The sequence below is a fragment of the Abramis brama genome, assembly GCF_963993115.1.
Source record: "Abramis brama genome assembly, chromosome: 10".
Classification (NCBI taxonomy): Eukaryota; Metazoa; Chordata; class Actinopteri; order Cypriniformes; family Leuciscidae; genus Abramis; species Abramis brama.
This window is the reverse complement of record NC_139972.1, coordinates 17326312-17341689: the sequence shown is the minus strand read 5'-3', so window position 1 is coordinate 17341689 and position 15378 is coordinate 17326312. Positions and strand designations below refer to the sequence as shown.

The 15378-nt window shown below is 37.5% G+C and overlaps 1 protein-coding gene across 2 annotated transcripts in view; it reads left to right on the top strand.

Annotated features, from left to right (window-relative positions):
* The first annotated feature begins 5237 nt into the window (after positions 1 to 5237).
* tpst1 (tyrosylprotein sulfotransferase 1) overlaps positions 5238 to 15378 on the top strand; it is a 42365-nt gene continuing 32224 nt past the window's right edge. Inside the window, exon 1 of one of the 2 annotated variants that reach the window (XM_084125725.1) lies at positions 5238 to 5640. The gene's annotated coding sequence lies outside the window, so the exon portion shown is untranslated. The remainder of the gene's footprint in view (positions 5641 to 15378) is intronic. The other variant, XM_084125726.1, reaches the window with a different exon arrangement.

The window sequence follows — 15378 nt, the reverse complement described above, 5'->3', positions numbered from 1 at the left end:
TGAAAATGAGGGGAAAACACATTATGAAATAAATGTTTTTCTCCTAAACACATTGGGAACAATTATTTGCCCCCTGACAAGAGATCAGAGACCATTCCTCCATACTGAATCTCTACCCATGCTCTCCTTTTGAGCTACAGGAATGCAAAAATGTCAAGTTGCCTTGTTTCTTTAACCAACTTTTATCAGTGCAATCCCACCTATTGACCCTGACTAAATCATTCCAGCTGTGAAAGCATGTAAGTAAGCCCTGATGACACAACATCCATATAAGCGGTATCTTTTACTTAAGAAACACCGCTCCTGCTAACAGCTCTCACTCAGGGCATACAGTATGAAACATAGGCCTGTTTGTATTCATTGTAACTGTCTATGGCAATGTTGATTTACCTCTAAATCCCACTAGATGTACAGTACCATCTGCCTCAGGATCATAACCCTAAACAGTGGCCAATGAAAATCAGCTTAGTTAAAAATCAGACCAGGCTCCCTGCCAAGACCGATTCACCTCAATTAAACTGCGGGGACAAGTCTGCTAATTCAGTGCATATAACATTCACAACTGAGCTATACACAAACTAAAGACTAGCTTACAGTCAGGCCAGCTGGACACCACTGCTAAATTGTGTTAGAGCACTAGATGCAGCCGTTTTTTAATAAACAACGGTATAAGTGCTTTAGAAACAGTTATGGAGCCACATCTAGCAAGGCAGCACATTATTCTTTCTTTGGCTTACACTATATTCCAAAAGAGTGTGGACAGCCCTTTCAGTTACAGTACATGCTGTATGAGTGTTGCAAATTAAGCCTGGTCTATAATCACATGTTTAGTATCTTTACAACTGTTCAAAAGTTTGGGGTCAATAAGTTTAAAAAAAGAAGAAAGAAATTAATATATTTATATTTCTATGTCAAATAAATGCTGTTCTTTTGAACTTTCTACTCGGCAAAGAAAGAAATCCTGAAAAAATTGATCATAGCTTCCACAAAAATATTAAACATTGATAATAATAAGAAATATTTCTTGAGAAGCAAATCAGCATATTAGAATGATTTCTGAAGGATCATGTGACACTGAAGACTGGAGTAAGGATGCCGAAACTTCAGTTTTACCGGAAATAAATTAAAATGTTAAAATAGAAAATTTTAGATTATATTAAATTGTAATAATTACAGTGTTACAGACTTCTTTCAAAAACATTAAAAAACCTTACCGACCCCAAACTTTTGAACAGTAGTGTTTTTTATTTATTTACGCTTACTGTGCTTATACATTAAAACAATCAATATTGATGTATATTGTTATATACATTACATTTGACATTTGCAGTCATTTGTGGGAGGGATAATGAAATTATCATTCTTTGGTTGAAATTAATAGATTCAAACAAACATGCGAGATCAAAAAAATAAAAATGTGCAGAATCTGGAGGAAAAACTTGACAGCCTTCCCAAAACGCCAACCTGAACCCTATTAGGCACTTCTGGGATGAATTGAAATGCAGACTGCGAGTGAGACCCCGTCGCTCAAAATCAGAGCTTGACCTCACTGATATTTTTGTGTCTGAATGGGAGCAAATCCCAGCATCCTTGTTCCAGTGTCTGGAACGCCTTCACAGAAAAGTGGAAGCAGTTATAGCAGAATTTGGAGCAACTATTAATGCTCACGGATTTTGCTAATAAATGTTCAAAGACAAATTGGCGTACATTTGGCCATGTATTTGTACGAACTTCTACGGCTGTTAGCGGTGCTCTCTCACAAACTGAGACAGTTTAATCAAATAATTGGTGTAAAACAGAGAACTATTTTTTTTTTATTATTCTTGTGGGTACCCTTGAGTATGAACAGGCGCATTATCTGGGCCAAGCACTTCATCACCCTCCCCTTTGTCCCCCAATCTTCTGTTTTTGGCAGAGCTTGAAGGCTTTCACCTAATCAAGCCAGACACTGTGTGACTGATTAAGAATTTGATTGCAGGAGAGGAGGACAAGGACAGAAAGCTCACGCATGCACATTCATCCACATCCAATCTTTTGTTTCAGAAATTACAGGGCACATCACAAATAATCAAAATTTTTACACAATGTAGCCTACTTCCAAATGGTTCCAATACTTGTAACCATGTGTTTCCAATAAAGTATTGCCACTAACCTGAAGCTAAATGTCTGCAGACACATGGTCCTTTTCTTTCAATGCGTCTTGGTAAACGAGAGCCTACCAGTTTTGTTATTGCATCAAACCTCTTTTGGAGACCTCAATGGGTAACGTAATGGTTTTAATAAAGAATGAGGTTGTATGCTTGTGCTTTTAAACTTGTTCACTGGTATGACTGTGGATTTGAATGGGACTGCGGATTCCAACCACTGCTGCTAAGATCAGACCTGACAGAAAAGCTGTGCGGCGATGTGATTTATCTTCTTAAGCCTCAGTCAGTGTTTTTGTTTCTCTGACAACAGCTAGCACAGTAATTTTGACTTTATGGTGAAGTCGGAAACTTTAAATAGAGCTCAAAAACTTATTATTAAATAAGGATTATTTTGAGGTTCTGGAAATTAAAGGGATAGTTCATATAAAAATAAAAATTCTGTCATCATTTATTGATCTTTATGTCGTTCCAAACCTGCATGACTTTAGTTTTTCTGTCGAACATAAAATAAGATATATTGTAGAATAGAAGGTTTCAACTGTTTTACCCATACAATGGTAGTCAATGGGGCCCAAAATGACATCGACCACATTGACTTTTATTTTATGGACAAAAAAAAACGTATTTTGTGTTTCACCAAAGAAAGAAAGTCATGCAGGTTTGAAACGACATGAGGGTGAGTAACTAATGACAGAATTTTCCTTTTTAAGTGAACTTTAAACCAGTGGTTCTCAACCAGGGGGACCACAAGATGACTTTTAAAGGGATAGTACACCCCAAAAATAAAAATTCGGCCATCAATTACTCACCCTCATTCCGTTCCAAACCTGTTTGACGATCTTTCTTCTGTAGAACACAAAAGAAGACATTTTGAAGAATGTAACTTAACAGTGTTTTTTTGTTATGTTTTTTTTTTTTTGCCATTGATTTTCATTGTATGGTCGAAAAATATCATGGAATTAAAACTATGTTACCACAAATGAGAACCACTGCTTTAAACTGTACTGGCCACATTGGTTGCATGATGTCAACCACAGAAAGTAGTTTAAAATGTACATACAATTAACTTAATTAATTAAAACGTATCCCTCAATTTAAATTAGTTTCTGTGGTAAATGACAGCAAACCATATATTTATTTTTTATTTATTCAGTCCTCCTAATGTTTTTTTTTTTTTTTTTCCAGGGTGGGTTTATTTAGCAAATGCTTTTAAATTCAAGGCAGCTTTCAGTTTTCAGTTTATGTGCAAATTACAGAGTACATCACATTTGAACATCCAGGGGTTCAGTGTTTCTCTAGAGCAAAGATTCATTCCACCAAAGCTGTATGTGTTTAGAATGCAGCGAGTGTTTATGCAAGCAACCACATGAAGCAAAATGCACAGATGAGTTCACACTTGGGGGTGGCCCTTTTTTTTCTGCCCCGGAGCCTGTCCCACTGCAGATCTGAACAGGCCCATACGGCGACACACTATGTTGCACCACACGGGCTGTGATTTCCTGCCATTCTCTCAGGACCCATCTGTTCCCACACTTTGGTGTGCTTTCTCAGCACCATCCATTCCACTCTCCGGGGACATATTGTTAAAGATGCCATTTCTGACCCACCTGCTTGTTAGTCATTATATAGCGGCCATATTTTTGTCATCATTCACAGATGATATTTGAATAGCCGGAGCTACAGACCAGGAAAAATGGCCCCCAGAGGGAATGTGACTTTTGTTTGATTGTCATCTCACTGAACAGGATGGTGAGAATGATTTTTCACAAAACCCTGAACTGCTGAGAGCTTCCTACTGAAGTGAACATAAGGAAAAATCATAATTAAGCTTGTAAATTGCAAGTTGTGGGATCTAATGATCATCTGTGCTTTTTGGATACCGGTTTACCAGTCCTTTGAAGTGACCAAGATCTGACTGGGTCTATAGTTTAAAACCAATACAATAATTTACGCCCACAGCTACACATCTCCCTTTGAAGAGCCTCTGTTCAAAGAGATCTGACCGTGATGTATCAATTTTAAAGGGACAAGAGGAAAAAGACTTTGATCCATCTTGAAGTGCTGTCCATAATAATATAATATAATATAATATAATATAATATAATATAATATAATATAATATAATATAATATAATATAATATAATATAATATTTCAAATTAAAGAGTTGTCTGTTGTAGCTGTATACTGTATTTTTGTATACAAGACTAGTGGCACAAATGGCTGTGCTGAATATGTTAAAAAACAAACCGTCCCTCTTTTGAAGAATGTCAGCTTCACATCTATTGCATTTGACCACCGCATTAGTAAGAAACATGAAACATGGGCTGAGAAACTATGGTGATGGGAGCTTTTATGGGCTCAAAATATCTTGGCTCTGGAGAAGCTGAGTGCTCTGTTTTCATGTTATGGTCTATTAGTGCAGTAATGGCTGTCAAATTCAACTTATTCTGCATGAAGCTTATTTTGCCAGTAATGCTGCATGCATTTCTACCAGGTTTCAACTCTTGAAGTCGAGTTTCCAAATTTCTACAAGGAACAGCTGAATAAAATGTCACTTGGAAAAGGGCTCAGAAATAGGAAATTTGATTCCATACACATATGGTGGTGCTCAGGGAGTAGCACTATTTAGCTAATAATGAACACTAACTTTTGAGCAAGTTTTAAACTTTTATTTCAGTTTGATATGTGTCTATTCGGAAAAAAATGCGTCATGAATATAGGCTTATTCTAAAATAAAAGAGATGCATGTTTTTTTTTAATTATGTTTTAGTTTCTATAACTACTAATTATTTAAAGTGTTGAAAATATTTTACTCTGTTAATGTCAGCAGCGATATTTACTGGAATACCGACTTTCCGGGGGGAATGAAGTAGGCGCAGTCTTTAGTTCATCAGCACAAGATCTCTTTTCATATGCGCTTTCCCTTTAAGAACCCCGTAGCACCACGGTGCTCCCTTGCAAAACACAACCAAAGAGGGCGGGGTTAAAGCAAACTGAGAGCATTAACCTATAGCAGACGTCGATACACTCACGTCAACACGACTCTGGGCCAATCAGAGTGTTGCTATTATTATTTTTTTCTTCAGACAGTGAACCAGTAATCGTGTTGCCTGTGAGATAAAAGCTCCTCACCAAGGACAGTGATATGCCGAGAGGAGATTTACTCTCAGTAATTTATAAATAAAATAATACATTCCAAATAATCGTATATTTTTTCAGGTCGTGCGTGTTTGAGATGGTGAACTAATAAATACCTCTGTGTGAAGTTAAAGCGATACACTGGACATCTGGCAACCCAGTGAAGGTGACGAGCTTTCGATGTGATACAGTTGTGGCGAGTGCAGCGTCGAGACGAGACGTCCAGAGTGTCGCATTTTAAAGCGGTGAATGGAACAGCTTAAGCGAATGGCTCGTCTATGCGTTGGTGCCCGACTACAAAGAGTTCTTGTGTAACCCAGTAATCGTCTATTGCGACGGATCTACCAAACCAGGTACGCCTCTTTAAATATAACCCCAAAGTGTTGCAGCGTTACAATGTATTTACGCATATCTGATGTACTAACCGCATATCAATCTACTTTCCTTCGGCGAGAACAAAAACACCTCTTTTCCTTATTGTAGACCGCCTTAAGTTTTTGAGTCTTCAAAAAACTGGTCTTGCCTCTCGTATGTTTTGAACTGGGGGAAAATGATGCGGACTTGGCACGTGCCAGCGTATGAATTGAACTGTATAGGACGACAGTCGAGCTGTCATTCATCCGCTTATTCTGTGTCAACCCTGATTATGATGATGATGATGATAATGTGCATGTCAACGGAAATAAAAACAAAATATATACAATGCGCCTATAGTTAGACACGAGATTTATAGTGGTTTGTTTTATATAAGCTTATTTTTGTCTTGAACAGGAAGAACATGTTATTAAGTGTGACAAAATTAAATGATTCCTTGCAGACATTTATTTGTTTATTGGCAGTATGTTCTCTTTAAGTTTTATTGAATAGAGCTGTCTGTAGTCTCATGGCCTGGCAGTCACTTCAGCCAAATTCATAATTTATGGCCAGACAGCCCCCTTGAGATTCAAAAGATTATTTTGGACAATAGAAATACCTTTCATTGAAATGAGGTTGTGCAATGACCACTGACTGAGTGAGTAATTTCTTGTCAGACCTGAGACATAACCTGATGTACTGACTGTTAAATGTGATGCATGACACAGGAATTCAGATCTCTCTCTCTCTCTCTCTCTCTCTCTCTCTCTCTCTCTCTCTCTCTCTCTCTCTCTCTCTCTATATATATATATATGTGTGTGTGTGTGTGTGTGTGTATATATATATATATATATATATATATATATATATATATATATATATATATATATATATGTGTGTGTGTGTATATATATATATATATATATATATATATATATATATGTGTGTGTGTACAGTGAGGAAAATAAGTATTTGAACACCCTGCTATTTTGCAAGTTCTTCCACTGTGAAATCATGGAGGGGTCTGAAATTGTCATCGTAGGTGCATGTCCACTGTGAGAGACATAATCTAAAAAAAAAAATCCAGAAATCACAATATATGATTTTTTAACTATTTATTTGTATGATACAGCTGCAAATAAGTATTGAACACCTGTCTATCAGCTAGAATTCTGACCCTCAAAGACCTGTTAGTCTGCCTTTAAAATGTCCACCTCCACTCCATTTATTATCCTAAATTAGATGCACCTGTTTGAGGTCGTTAGCTGCATAAAGACACCTGTCCACCCCATACAATCAGTAAGAATCCAACTACTAACATGGCCAAGACCAAAGAGCTGTCCAAAGACACTAGAGACAAAATGGTACACCTCCACAAGGCTGGAAAGGGCTACGGGGAAATTGCCAAGCAGCTTGGTGAAAAAAGGTCCACTGTTGGAGCAATCATTAGAAAATGGAAGAAGCTAAACATGACTGTCAATCTCCCTCGGACTGGGGCTCCATGCAAGATCTCACCTCGTGGGGTCTCAATGATCCTAAGAAAGGTGAGAAATCAGCCCAGAACTACACGGGAGGAGCTGGTCAATGACCTGAAAAGAGCTGGGACCACCGTTTCCAAGGTTACTGTTGGTAATACACTAAGACGTCATGGTTTGAAATCATGCATGGCACGGAAGGTTCCCCTGCTTAAACCAGCACATGTCAAGGCCCGTCTTAAGTTTGCCAATGACCATTTGGATGATCCAGAGGAGTCATGGGAGAAAGTCATGTGGTCAGATGAGACCAAAATATAACTTTTTGGTCATAATTCCACTAAACGTGTTTGGAGGAAGAAGAATGATGAGTACCATCCCAAGAACACCATCCCTACTGTGAAGCATGGGGGTGGTAGCATCATGCTTTGGGGGTGTTTTTCTGCACATGGGACAGGGCGACTGCACTGTATTAAGGAGAGGATGACCGGGACCATGTATTGCGAGATTTTGGGGAACAACCTCCTTCCCTCAGTTAGAGCATTGAAGATGGGTCGAGGCTGGGTCTTCCAACATGACAATGACCCGAAGCACACAGCCAGGATAACCAAGGAGTGGCTCTGTAAGAAGCATATCAAGGTTCTGGCGTGGCCTAGCCAGTCTCCAGACCTAAACCCAATAGAGAATCTTTGGAGGGAGCTCAAACTCCGTGTTTCTCAGCGACAGCCCAGAAACCTGACTGATCTAGAGAAGATCTGTGTGGAGGAGTGGGCCAAAATCCCTCCTGCAGTGTGTGCAAACCTGGTGAAAAACTACAGGAAACGTTTGACCTCTGTAATTGCAAACAAAGGCTACTGTACCAAATATTAACATTGATTTTCTCAGGTGTTCAAATACTTATTTGCAGCTGTATCATACAAATAAATAGTTAAAAAATCATATATTGTGATTTCTGGATATTTTTTTTAGATTATGTCTCTCACAGTGGACATGCACCTACGATGACAATTTCAGACCCCTCCATGATTTCCAAGTGGGAGAACTTGCAAAATAGCAGGGTGTTCAAATACTTATTTTCCTCACTGTATATATATGTGTGTGTGTGTGTGTGTGTGTGTGTGTGTGTGTGTGTCTCTGTTTATTGACTTTTCACTGGGTTCTCGACTAAATTTTAGACATATCACTGCTGTAAACATATATCGGTGAGATCCCTGAAGTTGACTAGTCTCTTAGACTTTTGAAAAGATTTTCAAATGTATTTTTGTTTGTTTAATATATTTATTTCAGTTGTATAGGCTGAAAAAGCATAACATTTAAGTACTCATATTTTTTTTGCTAATTAAGAATTCAGCATTAGATTAGGATTGTACTAGTGTTCCCTGTCTGCTTAAACAACTGATATCTGTTCGATGGACAGTCTATTTCTGATAACACTTCTGCTGTAACATTAACTTCTCTTGTGGTTTCCTTTAACAAGCGCAACACTTGTGTATTGATCTGTCCTTGCATTTTGCGCAATCATGATTATGTACAGAGACCTGAAATATGGACTTTCAACATGCATGGAAGCAGAAAGGTGTCTCCTGTGGTGTTGTGTCCCTTTTTTAGAGGCTAAAACTTACATTCACGACCACATTGACGGATCATATTTTTAATCCTGATTAATTTTGTGTTTCTTTTGTAGTTCTGACCCAGCCACTAGAAGGCAGTGGGGATTGAGAGGTTTTTACTCCGAGATTGTCAGCCAATTCTGAACTATGGAGAAATTACTCTGGAGGTTTTGTGCTTGTGAGCTGATTGAATTGCCACTTCGTAGCACTGCAACACCACACTTTTGGCACTCTAGTTGGTACATCTGAATATTAGATTAGGCCCCTTGGTTTTCAAGTCGACATTGTCATAGATCATTTTAAATGTGCTGCAAAATGTGTTCGGTATCGCACGATTTATTCAAGCTCATTCAAGAACCTAAAAGCTTCTCTCGAAATGTAGAATATTGCTGTCAACATGTGGATGAAGTAATGTGATCTTAAAAGGCTTTCTACAGAATGCCTTGGGGTCGGAGGTCGTAAGAAATAAGACCATCAGAGATTAGCGAGTGGCATAATGCCACTCTGTGTCCCATCCTTGACTGAAGAATCAAGTTTAACCAATGGCCAACATGTTTCAGTGAAACATCTTTGGATTTCCTAAATTTTAGGGATGTGCAGATATTACAATTCTGATACCAATAAGTGGATAATTGGATGTTACGGCTGTTATTACAATTCTGTACTATTTTGTGTATACAAAAATAATTCTTAAAGATTAGCTTTAAGTGAGTGTTAAACGAAGAGCCTAACTACCATTAGTGGTAACAAAAATAATAATACCAATACCAACTGATATAAAAAAAACTAATATTAACTGGTTATCGAGATGGTACAGATAAATTGTGCATTTCTACTATACCTAAAACTGTAATTTGTGTGTGGTAAAAAGTAAAAAGCTTTTTGTGGAAACTGAAATGGTTGCATATTTGCATTGAATAGGTGAGACAGTAGGTAGAAAGTGGTTGCATGTGCTTGATTGTTAAGGAACGGTTGACACGTGACCGGAGCACTCCTTTTGTGTCTTTTGTAATCGCTCAGAAATGCCATCAACACACGGCTGTCAAATTCGAGAATGATAGCTGGTTCTGCTCATGCAGCACTTTTTTCATCAATGTTCCCATTCTCTCCTCGCTCTTTGAACAGAAAGCCTCCATATCTAAAATGAAAAGTATCCTGCTCACTTTGTCTGTTGCTCATTCACTGGTGCTGAATTTCATTTCCAGAGGTTTCTTTTCTGAAGGGTTTTGTTCAAGTGGTCCAGACTGAACCTCCTTAGGAAGGATCAGTGTTGTATGAAAGAGAAGATTACTGAGTTTGATCTTTTCTCATGTCTGAATTGTTAGACTTTCTTTAGTCTAAGAAACCCCTTTTCTCAGGCTTTCGAAATATCCAATCTTGGCTTTTAAGGGAAAAAACGTAGGGATGCACCGCCACTGAGATTTGTGAGTGAAACCTATTAGCCTTGTTATGGCCGATAAGCAATAAACATCAAAATGATATACTATTTTGTGTAGAAAAAAATAAAATACAAAAAATATATAATTAATAATAATAATAATAACAATTGCATTTAAGTTAATCTCTAATATGGTTGATAGCTGATACATTTACTGTTTGGGGTTGGTAAGATTTTTATTTTATAGAAAGTCTCATACTCAATAAGGTGCCATTTATTTGAGAAAAAAACTGTAAAACTATAAAATATAATTGTGTAATATATAAAAAAAATCTATGTTGATATATTTTAAAATGTAATTTATTCCTTTGTTGGCAAAGCTGAATTTTTAGCATCATTTCTTCAGTCTTCAGTGTCACATGATCCTTCAGAAATCATTCTCATATGCTGATTTGCTGCTCAAGAAACTTTTCTAACCATTATCAATGTTGAAAACAGTTGTTCTACTACATATTCTTTTGTGGAAACAGCAATATATTTTTTCAGCATTCTTTTTATGAGTAGAAAGTTCAAAAGAATAGCATTTATTTCAAATAGATACCTTTTGTAACATTATAGGTGTCTTTACAGTCATTTTCAACCTATTTAATGCGTCCTTGCTAAATAACAGTATTAAAGGGTTAGTTCACCCCAAAATTTAAATGATCCCATAATTTACTCACCCTCAAGCCAGTATATATTACTGTCTTTTTTCAGCCAAACACATTCAGAGTTATTTAAAAATATCATGGCTCTTCCAAGCTTTAAAATGGGAGTGAATGGTACCTTTAGATTTTGAAGCCCAAAAAAGTGCATCCATCCATCATAAAAGTAATCCATACGGCTCCAGGGGGTTAATAAAGGCCTTCTGAAGTGAAGGGATGTGTTTTTGTCAGAAAGATATCTATATTTATAACTTTATAAACCATTATCACTTTCTTCCGGGAATGGCCGTACGTGAGTCTAGTTCCGGCGGAAGAGTAACCTCTGACCCTGACGCATGACGTATTGGCGGACAGAGGTTAGAGCAAAACAAAACACCGGTCACAAATTAGAACGTAAATTTTTAAAGAGAAATGTCGGAGGATTTCGATATAAGAGAAGAGGAGTTTGAATTTGTTGCCCAGCCCTATTAGTTTGAACCACAGGAGACCACCCTACTCTCACCTAAGCTTGCACTGCTCCTACATCCTACGCGTCGGGTCAGAGGTCACTTGACTCCCGGATGGTTTCCGGAAGACAGTGATTATAGTTTATAAAGTTATAAATATGTATATTTTTCTTAAAAAACCCATCACTTCGCTTCAGAAGGCCTTTATTAACCCCCTGGAGCCGTATGGATTACTTTTATGATGGATGGATGCGCTTTTTTGGGCTTCAAAATCATAGTTACTATTCACTCCCATTATAAAGCTTGGAAGAGCCAGGTTATTTTTTTTAATTGTGTTTGGCTGAAAGAAGAAAGTCATATACACCTAGGATGGTTGAGTAAATGATGGGGTAATTTTCAATTTTGGGTGAACTAACCCTTTAATTTCATTCATTAATTCAAAAAAGCTCATCATTAAGGAAAGGTGTAACCAAGACAAGAAGGACACTTCATTCCAGAAGCTAAAATGCAACCCCCCACCATTGTTTTGTTAAAGAAGAATGAGACACCCTTCATGTCTTGTTAAAGAAATGTTTCTCAGACTCTTTGTCTTATTAAGTGGTGCTGTGGTCTGGTTTCAGCACAGGCCTGTGGAGGATTCCCAAACAGATCAATGTCAAATCCAGTGGAGGATATCCATAACAGAAGTGTGGAAGCTCTATTAATTTAATACCAACACCTTCTTGATTTCTTTTTCACAAATGTGAAACTCGAGACCAAACATTGCTTTACCACAATAGTAAATCAGCTAAGAGGTTGCTCCTTTTTGGTGTGGAATGATTTACATCCATATGATGCTGCCTTTAAAATGTCTGTAAATGGCTAAGCATCCATGCCTTCCATTTGTTCAATGATTTCTTTATGATCAGTAATGTATCCGTCTTATACTCTTTACTAGTCTGAACTCTGCAACATCCCAGTCAGCCTGTGTCTTAGCCAAAAATTGAGATCCGTTTCTTCTCTGTGGAATGAACTTGAGTGGGTTTCTAACATATGAACATTTTATAAGTGAGCTTGAATCTAAAACAAACAGGGAAGAGGATGAAACCGTGACTCATCCTGTGACACATTTCAGGGAAGATGTTCCTGAGCAACATCGCCTCTTCCTGTGGAGAGTCTCATCCATTACACTGAGGATTCTGGGTGTGGAATTCCTGTTTACCATCTGTCAGCACTAACAGCCTGTGGCCAAGAGATCCATCACGAGCAAGGCCCTCTCCATCAAAGTAAATCTGCACAGACCTTGAAAGAGAGCTTTAAGTTCCTAGCGCTTATCAGAGGCGGCTGGTGTTCATAAGATGTCGCGGTTCTGACGTTTATCTAATCGTATGATTAACGGCGTAAGATAGACGTCAAGAACAACATCGACATGGAATTCAGTGTTTGTTTTTCAGAGCAGTTTTATTTCTGTCAGGAATACAGAAAGAAAGTGACTAACCGTATATAGATGACGAATTAGGATCAGAATTTGAAATTTATGAAATAACAGTTCATTTAGTATGTTTGACTACCAAAGAGAAACACAATGTTAGTGAAGAGCTAGAGGTCAAACATGAGACATGGTATGTCGAAAAAATCAAGGTAAATATCTTACCATGCCATAAACTTGTGAGCAGTATGTTATTGTGCGTTGTTTCAGGTATATTTAAAACACATAAAATGCTAGCCTAATGTAATTAAAATGTAATTTACCTCATTGTTATTTCCACCTCGCTGTTAAACATAATGCGTTATTTGTGAGGTGGTGTAAATGATACTGTTGTGGGAATGTTGTTGAGTTACTTTCAGTTAAAATTACATCATGCGTGTACGCCGTTGAACATTGTTAGGTGCCATTCACACAGAACACATATTTTCATTCCAATGCACTGCTTTTCCATTGTATTTTCATGAACTGCCAAGTTGTTGTTTTTTCAGGCTGCTGCACTGCTTCTCCATAGTTTTTGTATGTAAACGTTCTAGACAGATGTGCTTGACCGTTGCACTCTTTTGCACAATTTTGTTTTTCATTCCACTGCCCTGCGTCTCAGATTTTTAAGCTCAAAAACGTGTTTTGTGTGAATGGCCTCTTAGTGAACAAATTCAATCGTGAACGTTTATTTTCTAAATTCAGCTTGCTTATGCTGCATCGTCCTTGAGTTGGTATGAACTCCTCCCAGCTGTCAACAGCCAGTGAACAATAATCACTCACTCTCTATTTCTCTCTGCCCCTCTTTTTTATTGTAGAACCACAAGAACAGTCATTAAAATGTTAAACCAATTTATTATATTAAACCAATATATTATAAAACTAATTTTATTGCCACCCAATTAACATGCCATCATTTCCTGACATAATTGATCTCTTACTGTATAGTGTGTTTAAGCACAGTAGACTGAATTGTCCAATCAGCATCCAGGATCGGAACCATCCGTTTTATAAGGAAAACCGCAGCCTTGGTGATCAATATTTGTTCCCTGCAGCTTCAATAGATTCCCTAATGGCATCTGAATCTGTCTGTGTGCACAAGTACCTGTGTGGGGCTATAGGGGATTCTCATCATATGATGCAAGATAATGCAATATTGGTTATTTAAGAATTTCTTGGCTATAAAATGAATAATGGTGATCACAGATAATCTCCTTTGTGTGGACAGAGATGAAGAGCTGTGTCAGTTAAGGGTCACTTTACCATCACTAGCATCCTGGAATAGATTCCCAGCGGTTCCAGGCTCAGGTGTCTCACTAAACTCAATTGGCTGGGTTCCCGGGTGGGTCATTGTGGGTAACCACCTTCGGATGTCTTGAGAGGGTCTCACAGGACTGCTTTGAGCGAAGTGGCTTAATGCCTTCACACACCTTTTGTTCCCTTGATGAGACCTGTAAGTAATGTAATGAACATTACGACTGATCTCTCCCAATTTGATTAATCAATTATCATGTATCCCTATCATTATCCACAAGGATTCTCCCTTGCCATTAACCCTTCGCCAGCATGTTTATGCAGTGCAGTGCTGACACAGGCCAACTTGTGCTACACTTTGGTCAGAGAATAGCAAAACCTTGCAACAAACCCAACGTGCCTGAGCCAGAAGAGTGTGGTCAAGTTTTATGTGCACTGCTTGTTGTGCTGAGTTGGACACCCACTCCTTAAGGTTGTGTAGCGCACTGTGCAAATTAAAGACTGCAAGGTCATACATCTTGTTGCTGGTGGAGATGTGTTGGAGAGTGGGTGGAAACATGAGTCAATCTTAAGATATCCGACCAGATCTGTCTCTTATTTCAGACCACTATATCTTGCTAGTGTCGCTTTCCAAAATCCAATTGTGCTTATCGTCCAATACTTTGAAGTCTGATATATTTTTGTACCCGCTAGCATTTTTTGTTCAGTCCATTTGCTTTGTTAAAACTTCTTTCTTTTCAGTTTATTTTGAGGCCATATTTTGGTTGAACAGGGCAATTAGTGGTATTCATTTAGTTTTTTCAAGTATGATTACAAATGCAGTATTTGTCTTTGATCCATAATTAATAGGTCCTTTTACTCACCTGTTTATAATCACATCGTTATCTATAGGGCACAGCTGATTGGTTCCTGCCGTATCAGTAGCCAATGAGCTCGTTGCTCAACCTTCAAATACTTGGGTAGCATTTGCCTTAGCAGTGCAGCGCGCTTTCAGAAATCCTCTGAAATTCAACATCTAAGATAAGTGCATGGGTTTTTACTCTATATCTCTGTGTTTTGCATAGTCTGCTTAATCAATTCCTTATGAACTAACCATTTCATGAGGTTTAAATTAGGGCTTTGAAACGATAATTTGCATTATATATATATATATATATATATATATATATATATATATATATATATATATATATATATATATATTATACAGTATATTTAAGCAAATATTTCTTAAATATATACATGCATGTGTGTGTATTTATATATACAAAATAATTTTTCACAGTACACACACATATATTATGTGAACACAAACTTTTATTTTGGATGCGATTAATCACGATTAATTGTTTCACAGTCCTAGTTTAAATCATGTGTCATGTCAACAGTCCTGATTTAATGCTTAGAGTACATTACTAGCATTAGC